Genomic DNA, 16702 nt, shown 5'->3' with positions numbered 1-16702 from the left:
ACTGAGTTGCGTGAGAAGTAGAGAGCAGGAGAGCACCATATTACAGAGATATAGCTCTCTCCTCCCCTTTCCCCAGCACTGGTGTAGACATTTGCTGTACACACCTATGCGTCATAATGCGAGAGTATCTGTGTGAGTCTAGCGTAGGGTGTATACTGAATGGATGCCCTTCCAGTACAAAATACTATGATTAGACTAACTTTAAAACTTTTCTCACCTTGTAAGTGTGCTGTACAGTGCAGCCCACATGCAAAGTCGAAAACAAAAGGAGAAATAAAAGCATTTCTCTTTGATAGCACCTATTTGAGTGGGTGTTATTTTTTACCGCAAAACTCTGTCTACTATTTTTATTAAATTGGGGTTTGCATCAAATACCATGGGTGGTTGCCTTTTTGCTGCTAAAAAATGCAAAGCAGCGATAGGCGCCGTTTTGGTTTCTTTCAAGTGAATTTTCAGTGCAAGTTTTGGAAAGTCAATTGGGAAAAAAAATTGAGTCAATTTGCGTCACTTTTGTGATGAACACATGACGGAAAATATTAGTAAATATATGCCCCTAACTGTGAAGGTGTTATTGCTGTGCCTATGGTTCAAGAGTGGGATGTGGCTGTGGAAAAAGTTGCTGTGTCCACAGCTATCAAACTGTGATGGTAAAGTGTTCTGGATTATCCAGATAAGGCACCTGAAAAGGCTAATGGTGTAGGGACAGATAACCTGTGGATGTCCTTCCATCAAATGTTGCTGGTATGATGTATGCCCTTTGTCAGATTAGTGGTAGATTCAGTTAGGATCAGTATTGCATGAGAGAGAGAGACAGAATGTGGCCAAACGGCCAGGACGGTCGACCTCGGAGCTGGGGAACAGGGTTCTGATCTCAGCAGGGACTCTCAACATTCTGTGATTCTGGGCAAATCACTGAGGGGCTTATTATCAAGAAACGGTGTTAAGATTATCGTCGCTTTAGCGGCAGAAAACTGCAGCTAAAGCGGCGATAATGGGCTTGATAATATCCCCATGAGAATTCCCATAGAAGCCCATGTTCTGGTGTCAACATGGGCTTCTATTCTCTGCAGCATATTATCAAGCCCATTATCGCCACTTTAGCGGCAGTTTTCTGCCACTAAAGCGGCGATAATTTTAATGCCGTGCTTGATAATATGCCCCTCAATCTCCTCGTGCCTAACAAAAATGATTGTGTCTGTCTGTAACGTAACTGATGCTCATGTAAAGCGCTCTGATACCTTCAGGTCTCGTTCGCGCTATATAAAACTCCAGAATTTTTTTTTTTTTTTGCATGCGTGCTGTTAGCAATGCCCTGGGATAGTTACTCCAGTCCCCAACACATTACTGACATGCACATTTTCCCACTAGAAAAAAACTTTTCCTTTGAACGTAGGTGTTTTGTTAGGAGTGACTTTCTGAGAAACCATTGGATCACCATGAGGTTACATCATTGAATGATAGGCATGGTGAGTCAATTATGTAAGTTGGTAACAATACATTTTGCCTTCTTGTCCTTCTGAGACACGTGTAGCAGCAATTGAAGGGAGGGGATTTATAGTGAGTGGCTACAATGGAAACTTGTAGCCTGATTGAATGTACATTGGGCAAAGCAGAGCTGGTAGACAATAGGGAGTTGATTCTCCTAACTCTTCTGCTGGAGATAAAAAAAAATCCTGCTCTTTAACGTTTGAGCCTTTCAGTTGACTCAGGTAGACACACAGTTAGTCACAGATGCATTGAGGACTCATGCAATGAACCAATGTGGTTCAATCTGCATGTTTGAACTAAGTGGTTATCAGAATTGTAGAAATAAAATAATCTGACATTGTCCTATGTCGACAGCCATACTGTTAGCTTCACAGGACATATTAACCTTGCCCATCTCAGACATAGGTACTGACAAATGTGGGAAACTTGACGTTAGGTCGGGAGCGATGTTAATGATGCTTATGAGAAGGGGTCTGGTCTCAATGGGAAAAGGGTCTCTTTTAAAAAGAAATAATGTTGTTTCTGGGAGGTAAGGATGATACTGGCTAAGCTATGAGGAAATTGGTAGAATGTGAGCGAGAGCAGTTTTGGTCATGCTAACACAAAAGTAATGTATCATTCATGTAGGATGTCAGCTGTATCAGCACATGTAGATATTTTCAAGTGTCCACTGGCTTTTGTGCTTGGTTGTTTCCAGAGGAGTAGTGCAGCTTTTGTGCATCCATGTGACCAGTGCTTGGGTATGAGCACTGTTGAGTTGCAGGATTTATGATATATTGATGGAGAAAAGGGGCTGGAGAATTGAGGTTTAGAGATATGACAGTGGGTAAAGTGGTAGGTGCCTTTTAGCTTTACTCTCTATGTATGTCCTTTGTGCTAAGTTCATACTTCACCATCTGTCATGTATCTTGATATGTCTCTTTCGTGAGTGCTCAAGAGGTGCTCCATCACATGGTGACTCATTTCATTCAGGGATTCATTCATATGCAAGGATTCATGTGATTGCACTTGTAGTGTTAACGGGTTGGGTCTCATGAATTATTGTTTCAAATGATCATTAGATTTATCCCAGAATAACCTCAGCTACCATACTAAACTCATTAGGCCCTCCAATGGATCTTGTTCTGTGCTGAAAAGGACCAGAATACCTAGGGGATGAACAATTAGCATATGAGGACCCGGAATAGGATGATGGTTAACAACTGTGATATTCAAAGAGAAGGGAGTATCTTCCTCAGCCGAGGTGATTGTATCATAAGAGGTGAGTCTTTTAAAAACCAATATTCCCCATGCAAACTGTATAGATGAAAGTTCAGTAATCACCAAGTGACCAGTCCCAGTTCATGAAAACATTTATCTACCCCGGTCCGTACTGAAGCATCAATGCCACAGCTATTGTGGGAAACCTTCCAGCCGGAAAGATTCCACTACACAAGCATACCAGCTGGCAGCAAATGCAGTATTTTATCCCACTTTGCGTTGGTCTGAAAGTCCAAATCATCAGTCTCTTCACCGCAAGGTGGATTGAGAAGGTGGACAAGATAGGAACTGCCCCTGTCCGAACTTTGGACAATTATACTCCATCGATTCCTGGTTAACACCCCTTGACATCACCAATTTGCCAGACCACCCTGTACGATTGGCCAAGATGAGTAGGATGAGATGATGTAGTAGGTAAAACGTATCCAAACCTGTAAGAATTAGGTAATCCATTACTTTGCATTTTCCTTATACCACTTTTCTTTAGTCATACAATTGGTAGTGACCCTTTAGGAAGTAGGCCAGTCCATATTCTCCTCCCTTGTCAGTTCTTTCCCAAGCATGTGCTCTAAACAGTAACAATTTTATCGCAAGTTCAGTCAAGTGAGCTACAAACTCAAAATGAATCATTGAGTGGCAGAGCACAAGTAGAAACTTTACAAACGGTTCCCATGGGCTTCAGTCTATTCAGTTAATAAGCTAATATTAGGAAAGAAAAGCAAGTTTTGAGGCCTTCATGAAACACAATTTAGGCGCAATGGATTTATGCTAAAATATGAATTTCACGTTATTGAAAACCATGCATTAGTTCTTCAATTAGGCAAAATAATTGACTTGCATCTACATCATTGTAAGTATAAAGTACACCTGAGAAAATAATTTAACACTTCATAATTTTTTTATGGATCCTAATTTGCTATTTGCCTTTTCACTTTATGGGTTAATACATCATTCAAGATTCAAAAGCACCTTTAAAATAAACCTCTACATAGCACAAGTTATTATAGCATCTATTTTCTCTTCAATATCAGTGCTCACATTCCATGTTCTAATGTTAACAATCATTTTCATAACACATAACATTTTTATCCTTTTCATAGTATTTTCTATGTCATTGTTTGTTTATTACTTTCATTTAAGCGTAAAGAAAAACATAACAATACATTTGTTAAACTTTTTCTTAGTTTGTTTACATTTAAATGTCATCAGAATCCTACATCTAACTTTCTGCATGCTTTTACAATGCAGTATCTAAATCGAGCTTCGTGTGTGAGTTTTCTTAAACGTGGTAATCTAACATACATTTTGTCATGTTCGGAAATAAATGTCACAATTCATTTTTCAAGGGTGAATTTGTATAGAAAGACAAAAGATAACATCCATGCTCTATCAATTCCCCCTTTGATGGCGAAGCGAGCCATCACCCTCTTATCTTTATCTTTATATGATGTAACTTTATGAGGTGGATGTCTTCATTAGTTTTAACCTTGTCTTTTCTAAGGCTTTTAATTCATCATAGTATCTACATTGTATGTCTTTTTTAGTTTAGTGTCTTTCTCAAATTTTGTATGTTTGCAATATCTAAAAAGTATTATTATTATTAGTAAGCCAGTAGATATAGTTAATATAAGTGTTAATATTTTTCCCACTAAACTACCTCCCAAAGTTGCAAACCATTTTCCCACAGAATTATACCCTTTTACAATAGATTCCCATGCACCATCAGCTTTCAATTCATTCAAATCTTTTCCCAATTTAGTAATATTGCTGATATATACCTGCAAATCTTTACTTTAGTCAGGGATATAAGTACAGCACTGTTGAATTTTCAGCATGTGACATACTCCACCCTCTTTTGTGAGTAGTATGTCAAATGAAAGTCTGTTTTGTAATACCATAGATCTGATAGCAACCATTTTAGTATCTATGACAAGGAAACCTCCTGCTGTATCAGTTGATAAGCAATCAACTACAGTAGAGAGTTTTTGAATTTTGTGAGAATTTAGAATCACCCCAACTGATGGTGTTATTGCATCACAAATATCCCCAATTATTTCAGCAGCACTTATTCCCCATCTCAAACGAGTATGTTTAAATTCATTGGTTCCACTAACCTGATTTACATGATATATTTTTGGAAATACTATTCCTATACAGCAGCCTCCATACCAATGTTTTGGCAATCTATAATAGGCATTTCTCCCACAAATATAGATTACCACTGGAAAACAGGATCAGATCCACTGAGATATAAACCCCAACCTCCCTCAATTTGGAAAGTATGATCTCATTCACTGGTAACAACAAATGTATTGTTAAAATCAGTTTTGTGTCTTAGTATGCATAGCTTTCCTTTCTGTTGCCAATCCAAAGCCATAGCATAGTGTGCATCACCCTTCTTAATTTCACCCTCCCAGTGTGCCCAAGGTGGTATTTTGGATTGTGTTTCAGCCTTTTTCTTAATTTCTCCGCGTCTATCCCCAACTGAGTTTCTAAAATCTTTTTCCACATTATGTAAGGAGCAAGTTAAATTGTGTCTATGTGCATATACTGTATCTATGCTTTGTGTAGGTTGGAAAAATTCACCCATTATTTCAGCAGTTTGTGTATCTGGTACAATGTGTACATTTTTCTACATAGGTATTTCCTAAAAGATCCAATCATAGGTGGTGTAATAATATTGGAATTGCTCTTTGCAATAAACAGAAATGCCATAAGTAAGAGGTAAGTGATGGTAAGTCACTCCGTCTGATACTGAGGTAGATAGTTGCATGAATACATAATACTCTCTAGCATTCATAGAGACCATGTATTTGTAGATGATTTTAGTACAGACATTTATAGAAAAATCATTAATAGAGTGAGCATGATGCAAAGTCTTATCAGTTAGGTCATTATTTACAATTCCATCGTTCCTTTCTTCCAATGGTTTAGTAACAGCAATAGGGTTAATATCATGCTTCACATAAACATGATTAGGAAGGTTCAGAACAATTAATACCAATACGATAATTATAGAAAAAGCGGCCAAAAAGCAACCACATATACATTTACGTTTTAACGATACTGGGTTTGTATTTTCCCTCTCTCCAGAAAAGTAACTCATAGTTTCAGTACATTTTTGGGAATGCTTTATAACGTAGGATGTTACATCAATTATATTTTTAAGCTTGGGAAACTAAATCTTCTTAGCTTTTTCTACTGTCACAGTTGTCAAGTTTCAATGGTTTGGCACAATTCGGTGTATTTTGTCTCTTCAGTTATTCATAAGCCAATTTCTCATTTTCTTCTGCCTTGTAAAAAATATGTCTCTTATCATAACAGTTCCTCAAGGTCTTTTTTGTGAGTTCTGATTCTTGAAGCAAAAACATGATAAGCTCTCTCCCAGTTATTTGCTGCTGCTAAATAAGTCCACTCTGGCGCGGCATATATTTGAATTGGTATTTTGATCTCTTTGACTTTCTCACCATAGTCTCATCATTGTCTGTGTCACTTTCTTTAATTTGACTTGAGACTTCGATTACAGTTGGGGGTACTGTGCCTTCTACCAAAACTTGCCTCAATCTGCCAGGCTTTCTGGGCCAATGGTCTCCACTTATTACGCGCTTTTCGCTAGCAATGTTCACAACAGTTGAGTCATTACGTCGCCTAGTCAGGTCCCTCTCCACATGAACCTCCTTACCTACAGGGACTGACTCTCTAGGACCCTCTTCCGAACCAGTGCTTTGAGACCCAGTAGCTGGTGCCCGCTCTACTCTGTGACTGACCTGAGTTGGATTTTGCACTGTGACCACCGGCACATCCACTGCAGGTACCGTGTTTTCAAGGGGACATGGGAATCAGTGGGTATGGAAAGCATGTACCCAGTTAGGCAGACCACCACATTTAATAACAGATGTGGTAACAAGAATCACTTGCTATGACCCACGTCAATGCAGCTCCAAACATGTTTTGCACATGTGCTTCTTTGCTATTACCCAGTCTCTGGGGCACAGATCATGGCACTGCGCCTGTTGTGATGAATTGACAGCTTCCTCAACCTGGTGAGACACAAAACAGACCTCATCAGCCAATCCTTTAAAGTCATCAGGTACCAAATCATCAGTTATTCACTAGCTGATTGGCTGTGACTGTAGGCTGTTTAATAGCCCTCCCCATTATGATCTCATGAGGGGACAGTCCAGTTCTTCTGTCTGGGATACTTCTCAAACTCATCAACACCAAGGGTGAAGCATCTGGCCATTTCTGAGACGTAGACACACACACCCTTGCCAAACAGGAATTTAATGTTCCATTTACTTGTTCGACCCCCCAGATGCCCCTGGTTGATATGCACAGAGCAGTTTCAATTCAATTTGTAATGCTGCACAAAGCATTTGTATCACCACATTATTAAAGTGTGTTCCTCTATCTGATTCCAAAGAGGTGGGAAATCCAAGCTGTGGTATAAACTCTCTAAGGAGTAATTTTGCTACAGTTAGATTGTCATTACGCCTGGTTGGATAGGCTTCCACCCAACGAGAGAACAGACACACAATTACTAAAATGTATTTCAATCCATTGCAAGTGGGCATTTCGATTAAATTGAGTTGAATACTACTAAAGGGTCCTCCAGATCTCCGTACAGGACTCATTGCGACCAGTGTTTTCTTTCCTGTGTTTTGTTGTTGACATATTACACACCTCTGGCTCAACACCTCTGAAACAGCTCAAAATTGGGGATTAAACCACGTCTGAAAAGACAAAACATAGCATCTCTCCCAACCTGTGCAGTCCTTGGTAGTTCCTTGCTATTGGTGACAACAAACTAGCAGGCAAGACTGGTCTCCCTTTCATGTGCACCCACATCTCATCCTCTTGCCTTGGTATGCAACCTGCTTTGATCCACCCATATCGTTCTGTTTCTGAAACTTCATCCTGTAGATCTTTTATTTCCCCCATGTTTCCACAACTGAAAACATCAACCTGCATCCTGCGACATCAGGCTGTTCTTTTAATGGATCTACTTTCATTGCGGTTGCCAACTGTCATATAATCATTTCCCTGTCGGTGGGCTGGGCACTTCACCACTGCCATTCGGGCTGGCAATTGTAATGACAGCAGTTCGTTTTTCACGCTCTCTCCATTACGATAAGTGAACCAGAAGAGGTCATGAGCCCACGCTGAGACCACAACTGCCCAAAATCATAGACAACTCCAAATCCATATTGGCTATCTGTGAAGATGGTAACTCTCAATTGTTCGTTAATGCTGCAAGCCCTGGTCAATGCAATTAATTTGACTACCTGAGCTGAATACACTCCTTGCAACCTCGTTGCTGGCACCACTCCCACAATTGTTCAGATGACACACACAGCTCTCAAGTTTCCTCCTGCATCTATCAAACATGATCCATCCACAAACAACACATGATCTAAGTCAGGCACTGGAGCATCCACGATATCCGGGCAAGGTTTTGTACACAGCTCAGTCACACCCAAACAATCATGATCTGCTTCATCAGTCACAACTTAATTTCCTGGTAAGGGCATTAAAGTAGCCAGGTTTAGACTTGTGCATTTCACCAATGATACATTCTCAGCATCCAATATCACCTTCTCATACATTGTTAATCAGCTACTTGTGAGATGTTGCATTCGAGTACGAGTAAGCAAAATCTCAACAGATTGTGGTAAATGTATTTTCAGCAGATGAGCCATTATAATGCTTTCACAGTGCTCCAAGCTCACACATGTGGCTGCAACTGCTTTTAGACATCCAGGCAGTGCTGCAGCTACAGGATCTAAGGTAGTTGAAAAGTATGCAACAGGTCTGTGTACAGTTCTATGCTTCTGGGTTAGAACATGACAGTGCAAAACCTTCATGCTCACTGCAGAATATAGTGAAGCTTTTCCTAAAGTCGGGCATTCCCAATGCTGGAGCATGTCACAGACTCTCTCACAATTCGAGCACATGCATTCATAACTCCATGGTACTGGATCTGGAACATCCTTGTGCATAAGCCTCTGAAGTGGCTTAGCAGACAATGAGAAAATTGGAATCTATTAGTAGCAGCAGCCCACCATTCCCAGAAATTTGCGAATCTCCTTTTAAGTTCTTGCAGGATTCATATGCAGAATGGCAGTAATCCAATCTTGTGACACCTTCCTGACTCCCTTCTCAATTCGATGTTCTGGATAAAGGACCTCTGTTCTGCAAAACTGTATCTTCGTTGGTGACACCTTATACCCACTTACTGCCAGATGATTCAGCAATGCAAAAGTGTCACATAATCAGGCCTCCTGTGTACCTGGCTACTAATAAGTCGTCAATGTACTGTACCAGAACAGAGTGGTTTGGCATTACCAATGACTCCAAATTCCTTTTCAAGATTTGATTGAAAATGGAAGGACTCTCTGTATACCCTTGAGGAACTCGGCACCATGCCAAGACACTGTTTCTGAACCAGAGTGCAAATAAAAATTGGCTATTCCTGGTGTAAAGGGTTGGAAAAGAAGGCTTGACATAGATCAATGACAGAGAACCACTCAGCTTCACAAGACATCTGATATAGTATCATAGCTGGATTTGGCGCGATTGGACAACATGGTATCAAAATCTGGATAATTTTGCACATTTCCATTTGGATTCTGAATTTCCATGATAGATGGATTACTTGGGTTTCCCATGATCTCTTTCAAGATTCCCTGTTCAATCAGTCAGTCAGTCAAAATCATTTTATTCGGTTAATTAAAACCATAAAAGTACACTACAGAAAACCTAGTAAACATTAAAAACATATAAACATTTATTTTAGGACATGATCTTATGCACCAAAAACATCAGAATAAAATCATTCCCACCATTACAGTATAGAAAAGTCAAATATGTACACATTTCATTTAAAAGTTGATATTGTGCACCAAAACCATCCAGCTAAAATTGTTCATTTCATTACTGTGTAAAAATACGATATGTACCACATCAGAGAAGCCTTTTTTTCTTTCCCTAACAGCCGCAACTCATAAAACTAGCAATGTTAAAGCATTTCCATGGGTTATTCAGCATCTGTAGGTATACTAATGCAGGCCTTACCTGCATAAAGCCCTTATCTTTCAATATGGGCAATAACAAACGTTTACAAATATGATGATAGTGGTCGCAAAACATTATAAAGTGCAAAGTATCTTTGATAGAGAAGGTATCACAAGAGCAAGGGCCCAAGTCGTTCAGCTTACTCCACGCCTGAGAGCCTGCCAATACATAGTGGAAAAGGTTAAATCTGAATCTTGTTAAAAGAAAGTGGTTGTAAGGCTTTGTTATTTCATTTAGGTACGGTTCTATTGCTGGGGCTGTTCTGAAAAGTGCGTAGGCTCGTAACGTGGGTTTCAAGAGTTCTTTAGCCTCTCTTTCTGATTCCATCACATACAAGAAATGTTTTTTTAACCCACTACAGGTCCTTTTTCACCAGCTTATTGGGGGAATCAAATAAGGTGAGCCGCCCTAATTTCTCAGTTAGGCTCTTGATGGAACCTAGCCAGGGAATACTACCTGCTCAATCTACAGATAAGCAATCCCAAGCGATCTTACAATTCAGTTCCAATTCTGAATTGGTCCATATGGTAATGCACGGCAAAATCGGAGCCATACCGATCAATTCTGATATAAAACCAATGCCCAATTCCTGATGAATGAAATAAGACTGAGTAGATTGCGGGACTGAAAGCAGATTTCTGAAAAACGCATTCTCCACTATTTGGAGTTCTTCAGCTTCCTTATATCCCCAAAATTCAGATCCATATTTAGTGATAGCGATACATTTAGCCATGTATTTATTTACCATGGCTTGAATAGGTTTGGCCCCTAGCCTACATGCAAAATCAAGGACCTTTACTGTCGCTCTTGCCATGGCATTTCTTTTTGCTTTCTTGTGCGGTGACCATGAGCCACTTTCATTAAACAATACCCCTAAGTACGAAAAAGTGGTCACCCTTGATATTTCATTACTTTCACAAAAATGAGTTTTTAGGGGCACATGCATCAAGGTATGGTTATGCGAGTCCTTAATTGCGATTATTAAGGAATCACAATTAAGGACTCGCAAAAGCCTATACATGTAGGAATCGCTATAAAAATTGCTATTCCTAAACATTCCTTAATTGTGAGTCGCAAATTGCGAGTCGCAATTAAGGAATGGGTCCCCATTCATTCCTATTGGCCTACAGGCCCATAGGAATGATTTGGAAATTGCATGCGCAATTTGCGAGTACCAATAGGTACTCGCAAATTGCGCATGCAATTTCAAGGGTGTCAAAAGGACACCCTGCTGCACCCCCGGAAATGTGATGTGCACCCATGTTGCGCACACACATGCCCCAAGGGCATGTGCGTGTGCAGCATGAAACTTTGAAAAATGCACTTTAGTGCATTTTTCAAAGTTCTTGCAAATTACCGCCCAGTTCAATTGCTCTTTAATTTGCGACCCAAATAGCGAAATCGCTATTTAAAAGTGGTTATTGCATTGCATTTAAGGAATCGCAAATTGTGATTTCTTAACCCGTTAACCGCGGTGCAAATTCCACCGTGGTGCAGGACTTTTAATGAGTGGGCGGGGCCGCGTCGGCCAACGGACGTGTGCAGCACTAGCCAGGTAGTGCTCGCGACGGCCGTCGGCCGACGCACACAGGGAACGGGTTAAATGCAATCGTAATTTAAGAAATCACCATAAATAGCGATTTCTTAGATTGCGAGTGCCTTACACGTGGATGCATCGCAAAAGCCCTCTTTGCGGGCGCAAACGAACGATTTTTGCGAATCGCACCATTTGCTCTCGCAAAAAAGGTTGATGTATGTGCTTGTTAGTCTTTTGGATCTTGGGCCCATAATCATTGTGTGAGATTAGGAGAATTTAACACTTAGATCCAGCAAACTCATTACATCAGCAAAGGAATGTAGGAGACACTGGAGCCCAACCGCCGTTTGTGCTGATAAAACGGCGTCGACCGCAGAAATTAACGGTCCTCCGCGCGAGGGATATCTTCACAAGGTGTACACAGAGTGGAGTCTAAATTATTAATGTATAGTGTTAAAAATAGTGGAGGTAGAATCCATCCCTGTCTAACTCCTCTTGTTATATGGAAATGTTGTGGGTGATTACCCCTTTGATCATATCTCACCGTAGCAAAGAGGTCCCTATGTAGATCGGACAGAAAATTAATAATATTCCGATTCATCCGTATGTTAACTAGTAAAGCCCATAATTTGGATCTGTTCACTCGGTCAAAAGCCAAGGACTGATCCATAAAGGCCAGATGCAATATCCCCTTCTTGACAGTAGTATATTTCCCTGCTATAAGATGTACATTTAGGCACTGATCTGTAGTACCCCTACTTTTCCTGAACCTGTATTGCAAATTTGACAATACCTTACATTCATCTAGACAAACTGTTTGTTTCTTAAGGATCACTCTCCCCATTACTTTAACTGCTGAATCAATCAGCGACATCGGCCTGTAACATCGTGAGTTCTCTCTCTGCCCCTTCTTGAAGACTGGTATGATGGTTGATTGAGACCAAGGCCTCGGCAAGCCATGCAAACATACCACATTAAACATGTGTCAGTATTTTAGACCAAAGTGTCACATTAAGCTTATAAAGATCAGTCGGGACAATGTCTGGTCCAGGGGTTTACTGCTTGTCATTTGTATTATTGCCTCACTTAATTCTTCTTCACTAAAAACCAAAGTATCATTACCCATAACCGAGAGCAAGGGGCATGACGTTTCTATATCAACCAGGTCATCACATATATGTTTAAAAGGAGTAAACCACTGATCCTCAGGAATGGTACAATCCAATGGGCAATTACTATTACCTGTAAAAAAGGGTTTATTGACAATCTCCCAGGATCTAGCACTATTCTTGATGACATCAACCTACCATAGATCATTCCAGGCTTTGCTTTTAATTTCTGCTTTATGTATTTCTAAGGTTTGCTTGTACTTTTTCCCGAGTATACCTAGTTGGGTTTTATCTTGGGGAACTTGCTTCAATGCATCAAATAACTTTTGGTGGGCATCTGTACATTTGTGATCAAACCAACTTTCGCCACTCTACTTGTCTTTCCTGGCGGTTTGTGAAAGAACTCTGGCCACTTGTTGACAAATCCAGTCATAAGCTATTAGGGTTTCTTCTCCCTCATTCGTACTATCTAGGCAGGATCCAATATCAACCCTGGAAGTTTCTAATAAATCATTGAGAAACTGTTCCGGGACTACCTTGTTCAAGTGGAGCACACGCCCCTGATCGTTTAGCTTAACATTGGCATTCGTGGTACCCTCCCCTGATTTTGTAACTTCCCCAGTGCTCCCACCCAGCCTTAGATATATGGGATTGTGATCACTAAAGTGAGACCATTGATCTGAGTAAGCTATAACCTGTGGAAAGAAGAATGTGGTGATAAAAATATAATCAATTGTAGAATTCACTCCTCTTACCTTAATTGACGGAATACTGTCCTCACTCTTATTAATACTAAGATATGATAGGCTGAAATCAGCCAAAATATCCTCTAGATAACCTCCTTGCTGCGTATGCTGAAAGTGCAAATTTGAGCAGTTCTCAGAGCCAAGATTACCAATGACATGGCAATCCTTTCTGAACAAGTGTATATTAAAATACCCTAAAATTATCATCAAATATTTGTTTATCCCTATATGACATTTTAAGCTTAATAAATGTTCATTCACAGAGTTTCTCTCAAAAGAGTTATAAAAATTCACAATAAGTAGTTTTGGTGATTTACATGTATTATTTGAACCACTAAGCTGTTGCAGGAACCCGAATCAAGTTTACAATGGGTACCTAAATTATTTAGGGAGATTAATATTTATAAGCCACCCTTAGACCTACTTGCTAGGGAAGGCCGTGCGGGTTCAGAATAGGTCGTGTAACCGTCCACCCAGAATGTGTTATCAGTTTACCATGTTACCTGTAGGCCCAACACATCATACTCCCTTAAAATATTTACCCACCTTGAATCACTTCTATTATTTTTTAAGCTCGCTATATTCGAGCTAAGGGCATTTAGATATTTGTTTTTACTGACTACCTTCTTTATAGTAGGGCAAGGTTTAGCAGTTCTTAAGTCAACCTTGCTCTGTATTAGGAAGGGAAGAGTTGTTGCGAGTCAGTCATTATTATCCACCTGGCTCAGTGGGAAGAATCTATTAGTTGATTCTGTGCTCTTTTCAGATGCTTGCCCCCCACAAGCCTTAGCTGATCTTAGGAGGATTATAGAGGATCCAAACGCGAGAGGGAGACCATGCATATTTTTAAATCTGTTATCTAACAGCTCCCCTACTCGTGCACAAACTGGTCTGCATATCAATCAATCAATCAATCAAAGCATTTATATAGCGCGCTACTCACCCAGATAGTCTCAAGGCGCTGGGGGAGGGGGGTCCGCTACTGCTCGAACAGCCAGGTCTTGAGTTGCTTCCTGAAGGCGAGGTGGTCCTGGGTCAGGCGGAGGTGGGTCGGGAGGGAGTTCCATGTCTTGGCGGCGAGGAAGTTGAAGGACCGTCCCCCTGTGGTGGCTCTTCGGATGCGGGGGATGGCGGCGAGGGCGTGGCCGGTCGATCGAAGCTGGCGTTTGGGGGCGTAGAAGTTGAGGCGGCTGTTGAGGTATCCTGGGCCTTGGTTGTGTAGGGCTTTGTGTGCGTGGGTGAGGAGTCGGAAGGTGATTCTCTTGTTGACCGGGAGCCAGTGCAGGTCTCTCAGGTGACCGGAGATGTGGCTGCGACGGGGGATGTCCAGGATGAGTCGTGCTGAGGCGTTCTGGATCCGATGGAGTCTCTTCTGGAGTTTGGCGGTGGTTCCGGCGTAGAGGGAGTTGCCGTAGTCCAGACGGCTGGTGACGGGGGCCTGGGTGACCGTCTTCCTGGTCTCGGTGGGGATCCACCGGAAGATCTTACGTAGCATGCGCAGGATGTTGAAGCACAACGAGGAGACGGCGTTGACTTGTCTGGTCATGGAGAGGGAGGAGTCCAGGATGAAGCCCAGGTTGCATGCGTGGTCTGTTGGTTTGGGTGCGTTGCCTAGGGCGGGGGGCAACCAGGAGTCGTCCCAGGCGGAGGGTGAGGATCCCAGGATGAGGACTTCCGTCTTGTCCGAGTTCAGTTTTAGGCGGCTGCTCTTCATCCATTCGGCTACCTCTTTCATCCCTTCGTGAAGGTTGGCTCTGGCGGTGGCGGGGTCGTTGGTGAGGGAGAGGATCAGCTGGGTGTCGTCGGCGTAGGAGATGATGTTGAGGTTGTGCTGGCGTGCGATGTCTGCGAGGGGGCTCATGTAGACGTTGAAGAGGGTTGGACTGAGCGAGGAGCCTTGAGGAACGCCGCAGATGACTTCTGTGGCTTCAGATCTGAACGGGGGGAGGCGGACTCTCTGTGTCCTTCCGGCGAGGAAGGAGATGATCCACTCCAGTGCCTTCTCCTGGATTCCGACGTTGCTGAGTCGCTGCACTAGTGTACGGTGGCAGACAGTGTTGAAGGCCGCGGAGAGGTCTAGGAGGATGAGGGCCGCTGTTTCTCCGTTGTCGAGCAGCGCTCGGATGTCATCGGTGGCTGCGATCAGGGCGGTCTCGGTGCTGTGGTTGGCCCTGAAGCCAGACTGCGAGGGGTCGAGGGATCCGTTCGTCTCGAGGAAGGCGGCCAGCTGTTTGTTGACGGTCTTCTCGATGACTTTAGCAGGAAACGGGAGCAGCGAGATGGGGCGGTAGTTTTTGAGTTCGGTGGGGTCGGCTGAAGGCTTCTTCAGTAGAGCGCTGAGTTAGGCGTGCTTCCAGCTCTCCGGGAAGGTGGCGGTGTCGAAGGAGGTGTTGATGATGTCCCGCAGGTGGGGTGCGATGATAGCGTCGGCCTTGTTGAAGACGTGGTGAGGGCAGGGGTCGGTCGGAGATCCGGAGTGGATGGAGTTCATCGTGCGGACGGTGTCTTCGGTGCTGATCGGGGTCCAGGCGTGGAGGGTGGTGGTGGGGGGCGGAGGTTTGGTCGTGGCATGCGTCGGTTGAGTGCTGAAGCTGTTGTGTATGTCCGCGATCTTGTTGTGGAAGTAGGAGGCGAGGGAGTTGCAGAGGTCTTGCGAAGGGGTGATGTTGTTGTTTCCGGCGTTGGGGTTGGAGAGCTCTTTGACGATGTTGAAGAGTTCCTTGCTGTTGTGTGCGTTGTTGTCCAGTCGGTCCTTGAATGCAGTTTTCTTGGTGGTGCGGATGAGTTGGTGGTGCTTTCGGGTGACGAGCTTGAGGGCCGCCATGTTGTCCGGCGTTGGGTCTCTGCGCCAGGTTCTCTCGAGGGCTCGGCAGTGCTTCTTGGAGCTCTTGATTTCGTCGGTGAACCATGGGGCCTTCTTGCTGCCGTGTCTGCTAGGCGGGGTCCTCAGGGGGGCGAGGTCATCTGCGCAGTCGCTGATCCACTTCGTCAGGTTGGTGGCCGCCTGGCTTGGGTCCGTTGTGCTGGTGGGGGGGTTCATGCTCAGGGAGGACGCGAGCTGATTGGCTGTGATCTTGTTCCAGCTTCTGCGTGCAACCTGTTGCTGGTGGTGGTGGATCGTGGTCCTTCTGAAGCTGAAGTGGACGCAGCTGTGGTCCGTCCAGTGGAGTCCGGTGGTGTGGCTGAAGGCGATGTCCTTGCTGGATGAGAAGACGGGGTCGAGTGTGTGTCCGGCGTAGTGGGTGGGGGTGTTCACCAGCTGCTTGAGTCCGAGGTTAGCGAAGTTGTCCAGCAGGGTGGTGGTGTTGCGGTCGTTGCTGTTCTCTAGGTGGAAGTTGAGGTCCCCGAGGAGGATGTAGTCAGCGGAGAGGAGGGCGTGCGGGCTGATGAAGTCAGCGATGTCTTCGCTGAATTGTGTGCGTGGTCCCGGGGGTCTGTAGATGAGGGTGCCTCTGAGGGTGGTCTTGGGGTTGATGTGGACCTGGAAG

The sequence above is a fragment of the Triturus cristatus genome, chromosome 1_2 (assembly GCF_964204655.1).
Source record: "Triturus cristatus chromosome 1_2, aTriCri1.1, whole genome shotgun sequence".
Classification (NCBI taxonomy): domain Eukaryota; kingdom Metazoa; phylum Chordata; class Amphibia; order Caudata; family Salamandridae; genus Triturus; species Triturus cristatus.
This window is presented reverse-complemented; position numbering follows the sequence as displayed.